Below are 6735 nucleotides of genomic sequence, written 5' to 3'. Positions count from 1 at the left end.
TTTCGTGGAGTATAAACAGTCATTACTGGAATTTCACTCACATATTGCAGTAATTGTTAAAACTCAGTTTAAATGCTATAATTTTCTTTTAATACGACAATTCCATTTAATTAAACGTATGTATTGATACGATCAACCATTACGTTCAGAGGTTCATGCCCAATCGTCCCAATTCATAGTTAGAGCCTTGCACCAAGTCATACGTCACGGCCAATCGTTATTACACTCTGTTAAGCGTCACCGAGAGGCCAACACCCCGCCAACCACCTCAGTGGCACAAAGGCCCCACGAGCCAAATTGGTAGAGCCTCTCATAGCCACTTGGCAAATAGTCAGGGCCTCACCTGTCACCAACCTAAACTAGTTAATACAATTTCGCCAGTAGGCATTAGCCTAATAAGCGGGGTCACCGCCGTTCTATTCGGTACCATACTAACCTTATTCCATCTGCCTCACTTCCATAGCATGTCTAACGATTCCACACAAGGAGATGATTTGTCGGTGGCCAGCACCCCACTCAATTCAGGCTTGCAGAGACGAACCAATCCAGCAAGTCCAGCTTCCAGCTATCGCTCTTGGACTGTCCCTAAGATCACCTCAGAACTCAAAAAGAGGAATATTCCTTTCCCGGCTACAGCCAGGAAAGCCGAAATGTTTAGGTTGTTAAATGTTACTGAAAGGCCAGGCCCTAGTTCTGATTTCAATGTGCAAAATAGCCTTGCAGAATTACACAACATGATGGCCTCCCTTGTTTCCTCAGTAGCAATATTAACAATAGATTGGATAATCTGTTAAACAATATTACAACCGTTCCAGAGGTCCCGTTACTCAGCCCACACCTAACGTAGGAGGTAAAGATAACCCTCAACTAGCTAGTAGAGCTACTAATATCATTAACCCCATTCATCTCATTCCTCAGTCTTTAAGAGGGAAAGGACATAAATTTAGCATCACTACTGATTGCTTCTCAAGACGTGGTAGAAAACAGGGCCTATACCTTCGAGGATCTGTCAGTAGTGATGAAGTCTAGAGATCCTAGACTAAATAGGAAACTCAATATCCCCGAATTTGTCCTCTGCTTGTACAGAGATGTGATCTGTACAGCTTTCCCACTACGTAGAGAGGAGCTTGACTTATACCTTCATAAAGTGATTGAGTTAGCATACAAATATGGCGGCTATGCATTTTATGATTATCATAAGTAATTTTCTTCCAGATCCGCTGCATCTCTCTCCCAGTACAATACGATTACTGATTGGGCACAGCTAGACACAGAATTGTTTCTGATGCATTTTGCAGGCCTTAAAACCACTTCCTGCGCTATATGCTCTTCTGCTGCTCATTCAGTAAACTTCTGTCCTGAAAACATAGCGACCCCTTCTACCAGTAGTGCCAATACTGGTTACCAGTCCAACACTACACAGAGGGAAGTGAGAGACAAACTTGGTAGGCCTATTGTTTTTCTAGGTAAAGCACAAGTCTGCAACAATTTTAATAAAGGTGGTTGCAGTTATAGTGCTTGCAGGCTGTTGCACGTATGCTCAATGTGTTTTGGAGCACATGCCAAAACAATGTGCCCCAACAGACTGTACCCTAACAAATCTTCCACACCAATAAACGTACCTAAGTTGCAACGCTACCTATCTAATCATCCTTCTGTTCATTTGGTTGAATTTCTCACGGCTGGTTTCACTAATGGGTTCCACACAGGGTTCGTGGCACTCCCCACAGGGGTTTTAGAATGCCCCAACTTACAGTCGGCACTCACAGATCCAGACAGCATACGCAAACTATTACAGAAAGAAATCAAAAATGGTTTTATGAAAGGCCCTTTCTCTACTCCTCCTTTCACTTCCTGGAGGACAAACCCACTAGGAATCGCCATAGGGAAATATAACATATATAATATTGACTTCTCTGCACCACACTCATCCCCTACACCTAGCCTTAATGCTCTGATTCCGTCAAGTGACTTTTCCCTGCAATACGCCAGAATTGACGATGCCATCCAAGCAATCATGCATGCCGGGAAGGCTGCTTGGTTAACTAAAACTGACATCACAAACGCATTTAAATTGCTTCCCATCCACCAGTCATTCTGGCATCTCCATGGAGGTGGGAAGGAAGCGACTATTTCGCTACAAGACTGACCTTCGGTTCCAAAAATAGTCCTAAGTTATTAGATATATTTGCCGAAACTTTAACCTGGCTCCTACTCAACTCTTGCAGATGTCCAGTAGTCATACATTACCTAGACGACTTCCTCACCATCGAACCTCCCCAACACACACCCCACAGCCTTAATCACATGCTCACTCTTTTCAAAGACTTAGGAGTCCCAGTTGCACAAGTCAAAACTGGAGGTCCCAACACAGTGATTACATTCCTGGGTATTACACTCAATTCAGTTTCTATGCAAGCCAGCTTGCCTCAAGAGAAAGTAGACCGGATACTTTCTTACATAAACACTTGCACGTCACAAGGCACTTGCACAAGGAAACAACTACAGTCACTACTCGGTTCACTAAATTTTGCTATGAGAATAATTCCCCAGGGTAGGTCTTTCATTTCCAGAATCCTCTCACTATTGCACGGCCTCCTCGACGACGACTCCACAACTTCCCTAAACTAATCAGCCAGAGCTGATCTACAAATGTGGCAGCTGTTCCTATCATCCTGGAATGGCAGGTCGCTATTTGTTCCACCCATATCTGACGATTCCCCTGTAATTTGGACCGATGCTTCAGGTGCATTAGGATATGCAGCCATTTTCGGTGATGAATGGCTATATGACTCTTGGCCAGTTGAGACTAGCTCACTCGAAAAGTTCAATACCACCTCAGTGCTATTTGAAATTTATCCTATAGTAGCAGCCGCACACGTCTGGGGTAAAGAATGGAGTGGACAGTCAGTCAGATGCTTTTCGGATAACATAGCTACCTGTGATATAGTTAACAAAGGCCGCTCTCAGTCCCTAACGATTATGAAATTTATAAGGAGACTGACCTGGCTAGCAGCTAACCAGCAATTCTGCATAACATGTTTTCACGTTCCGGGTGTTCCAAATAACGCTGCTGATGCTCTCTCACGCTTGAATTTGCAGGAATTGCAGGTATCACCCATCAGCAAACCCGCAACCCAGGGGATCTCCAAGCTTCACAGAACTAATTATGCTTTAAGTTCTCTATTACAGCATAGTAGATCTCTCGCACAAGCAGGCTTGTCCACTAATACAAGGACAGCCTACTCTAGAGCATACAAGTTGTTTAAAGATTTTGTTCGTGATTATCATATAATAAATGTTTTTTCTGTTGAAACTGTTGTTGCATTCACAACTTTTTGCCATATTTCTCTTAATTTAGCCTACAACACCATCAAACTATATTTAAGAGGCATACAACACTACATGTTGACCAGCCATCCCAACAAAACTCCATTCCTAACATCCTACCCAGTAAAAAGTGTCCTAAGAGGTGTTCACAGATTATCAGCACATAATCCCATCAAGAGACTTCCAATAGACAGTAAACTCTTTAAAAGTATCTCTAGCTTTCTATGGTTTTTTGAGACCCAAATAATTTTCAGTGGAGAAAGCAACCGATTCTAAGCTTTGCCTCCAAAAGAAACACCTAAACGAAAGACAAGACCACTACATCTTGTCCATTCCCCATACCAAAACAAGCCAAACAGGTCCTCCGGTAGAAATTAAATACTATCCTACCTCTACCAAATGGTGTCCTGTCCTAGTTTTAGTTAAACTATTGATGTCCCTAATCACTTCCAACCCAGATTGTCCACTGTTGGCTAGTCAAGGGAAATCACTAAACAATTTATGTATTACATTCGTACGTTATTGCTCCGACTAGGACATAATACACACGCATTCACAGGTCATTCCTTTCGCATTGGTGCAGCTTCAGCTGCCTCAGGTAACCATGTACCAACACACATCATCAAAAACATGGGTAGATGGAAATCATCAGCATACAATAGGTACATTCCTAACCCTGAAAAAGAAATAAGAATGGCTTTCCATGACATGTCTAAATAATGTTTGTACGTAAATAAACTAATATTTTTGAGTAATCACTTCTAATAATTGTTGCCCTCTTTTACAGGCCTAACCTCACGTCAGTTTCGGCACACCTCAACTGACTTGCTATTACTAGTACTGCTTCTTTTACTATCATTGCCTTACGTCCTCGTAATGTGCCGTACACAAATAGAAGGCTTGGCCTGTAATTGTGGGAGGTACATTCCCTATATAAGTTGCAATAAGCCCAGCTTACCTGTCATCGACGTTCCGGAAGTGCCCCTCCCACCGCACCCTCAATTCATTAATAATTCTCCTAGGTGGGCCCTCTTTTACAGGCCTAACCTCACGTCAGTTTCGGCACACCTCAACTGACTTGCTATTACTAGTACTGCTACTTTTACTATCATTGCCTTACGTCCTCGTAATGTGCCGTACACAAATATATATATATATATATATATATATATATACTGAAAGAGACCACTGCCATCAGGGAATATCACTGCGTATGTGGTCTGCAACAATCTCTAGGTAGATGGTACATGTCAAAGTAACATCCACATGAATGCCAAGGTTTCCCATAGGAACATTTCCCAGAGCAAAATACTGCCTCCACCAGCCTTCTTTTTTCCCATAGTACATACTGCTGCCAGTATGGAAATATAATTCATCAGATCAGGAAACCTTATTCTATTGCTTCATAGTCCAGTTTTGATGCGCATGTCCCCATTCAAGGTTCTATGGGTGGTAGAGATTGGTCATCATGGGTACTTTAGCTGGTCTGCAGCTTTGCAGCCCCATATGCTGCAAAGTGCAATGCACTGTGTGTTCTAACACAGCATTAAATTTTTCAGCAATTTGAGCTACAGTAGATTTTCTTTTTTTGTTTAATTTTTTATTCAGATTTTCAAAATTATATTTATCACCAGAAATCTATAATAATATACAATAATTCTTCCCATAGTACATACTGCTGCAGTACAAAGTTTTACCATAACTTACAAATCGATAGAAAAATAGAAAGAAAAAAATAAGTAGCTGATTGGACAGATGGGCTAGTCTTTGCTCACCACTGGTGCACTATGCTCACTCACCAGACGCCACATGGATTTTAGCGACCTGGGAGTGGGGGACACGCTAAACCCTCCTCTCGGCTGCCAGCTTACACTGCAGCACTTCAGCAGCATACCATGAGTGCAAGGGCACTGCACTCTCCTCACACGCTGGCCCGTGCAGCCATTCAATGTGGGTTGAAACATGCAGGGGAAGGCAGGCATGTTGGGTAATATGTGCTGTGTTTTCCATTCTGTTCCAAGCTCTGGGGAACCCAGCTCAGCAAGCATGGAATAAACAAACTGACATAGCATCCCACCCACATGGGCAGGTGTGGAGCCTTACAAATATTTAGGGCCTGAGACCTCTCCTTGAGGAAGTACTCCTATTACCTCTCCCCTATTTAAGCCCTAGGTTTGGTGCTTAGTTGTTTTGTTGTTTTCCTAGAGTACAGAGCCAGATCCTGTCTGAAGTAATTTGATCACTCTCGCCTGTGGATTTCCTGAATCCACCCTTGTCTGCCAGAATTCTGGTAATACTATTAATTTCATGGATTAACCTTTGATTGTCGGGACTCTGGTTAAAGCCCTGCAACCTTGCTCCAGCCTTGGGTTAATGCAAGCAACCCTGCTCCAGCCTTGGGTTAACACCAGCAACCCTGCTACAACTTCATTCAAGCCTTTCGTTATTTGCCCAGTGCTAAAACTATGGTAAGAGACTTTAATTTATCTTAAGGACTTTTATTTCCTACGAAGATATTGCCTCATTTTATGCTTCCATTTTGCATTGGCACTTTTTCATTATACTTATTTGCTTTATAATAAAGACCTTACATTTTAAGACTGTCTGTCCAAATCTCTGCATATTGAGCCCATTCACTCTAAACCCGTGACAATCATTGAGCCTTGGGTGTCCATGAAGCTGGTTTATTGCTAGTCCTTCCTTGCACCACTTTTGTTAGATACTAATCACTGCCTACCTGGAACACCTCACAAGACTTGCTGTTTTAGAGATGCTCTGACTGCAGTCATCTAGCCATCACTATTTGGCCCTTCTCAAAGGCACTCAGATCCTTTAACTTGCCCATTTGTCCTGCTTCCAACACATGAAATTCAAGAACTGACTGTTCACTCGCTGCTTAACATATCCCACCCCTTGACAGATGCCATTGTAATGATATAATAAATGTTGTGATCCCTGTCCACCACTGAAGGCGTCTTCAATGCGAACTGGTCCATGGAACAATGGAAGAAGGTTGCCTAGTCCAAGGAAACACGTTTTCTTTAAGATCAAGTGTTTACATGGGCACGTGTGTGTGTGTTGTTTACCTGAGGTAGAGGTGGCAGCAGGATGTACTATGGGAAGAAGACAGGCAAATGGAGGCAGTATTAGGCTCTGAGAAATGTTCTGCTGGTAAACTTTGGGTCCTGGAGATCATGTGATTTTACTTTGATATGTACCATCTACCTAGAGAATGTTGTAGACCCTGCCCCACTACAACAACTGTTTAGGAATGGTTTGTGGAACATTAAAATGGGTTCCAGGTGTTGCTTAGGCCTCCAAATCAACGGAGTCTCCACCTCAGAACTTGCAGGACTTAAATAATCTCATGCTAATGTGTTGGTGCCAGGTACCACAGAACACATT

The sequence above is a fragment of the Pelobates fuscus genome, chromosome 2 (assembly GCF_036172605.1).
Source record: "Pelobates fuscus isolate aPelFus1 chromosome 2, aPelFus1.pri, whole genome shotgun sequence".
NCBI lineage: Eukaryota > Metazoa > Chordata > Amphibia > Anura > Pelobatidae > Pelobates > Pelobates fuscus.
The sequence above is the reverse complement of the archived record's forward strand: the minus strand, read 5'-3'. Positions refer to the sequence as shown.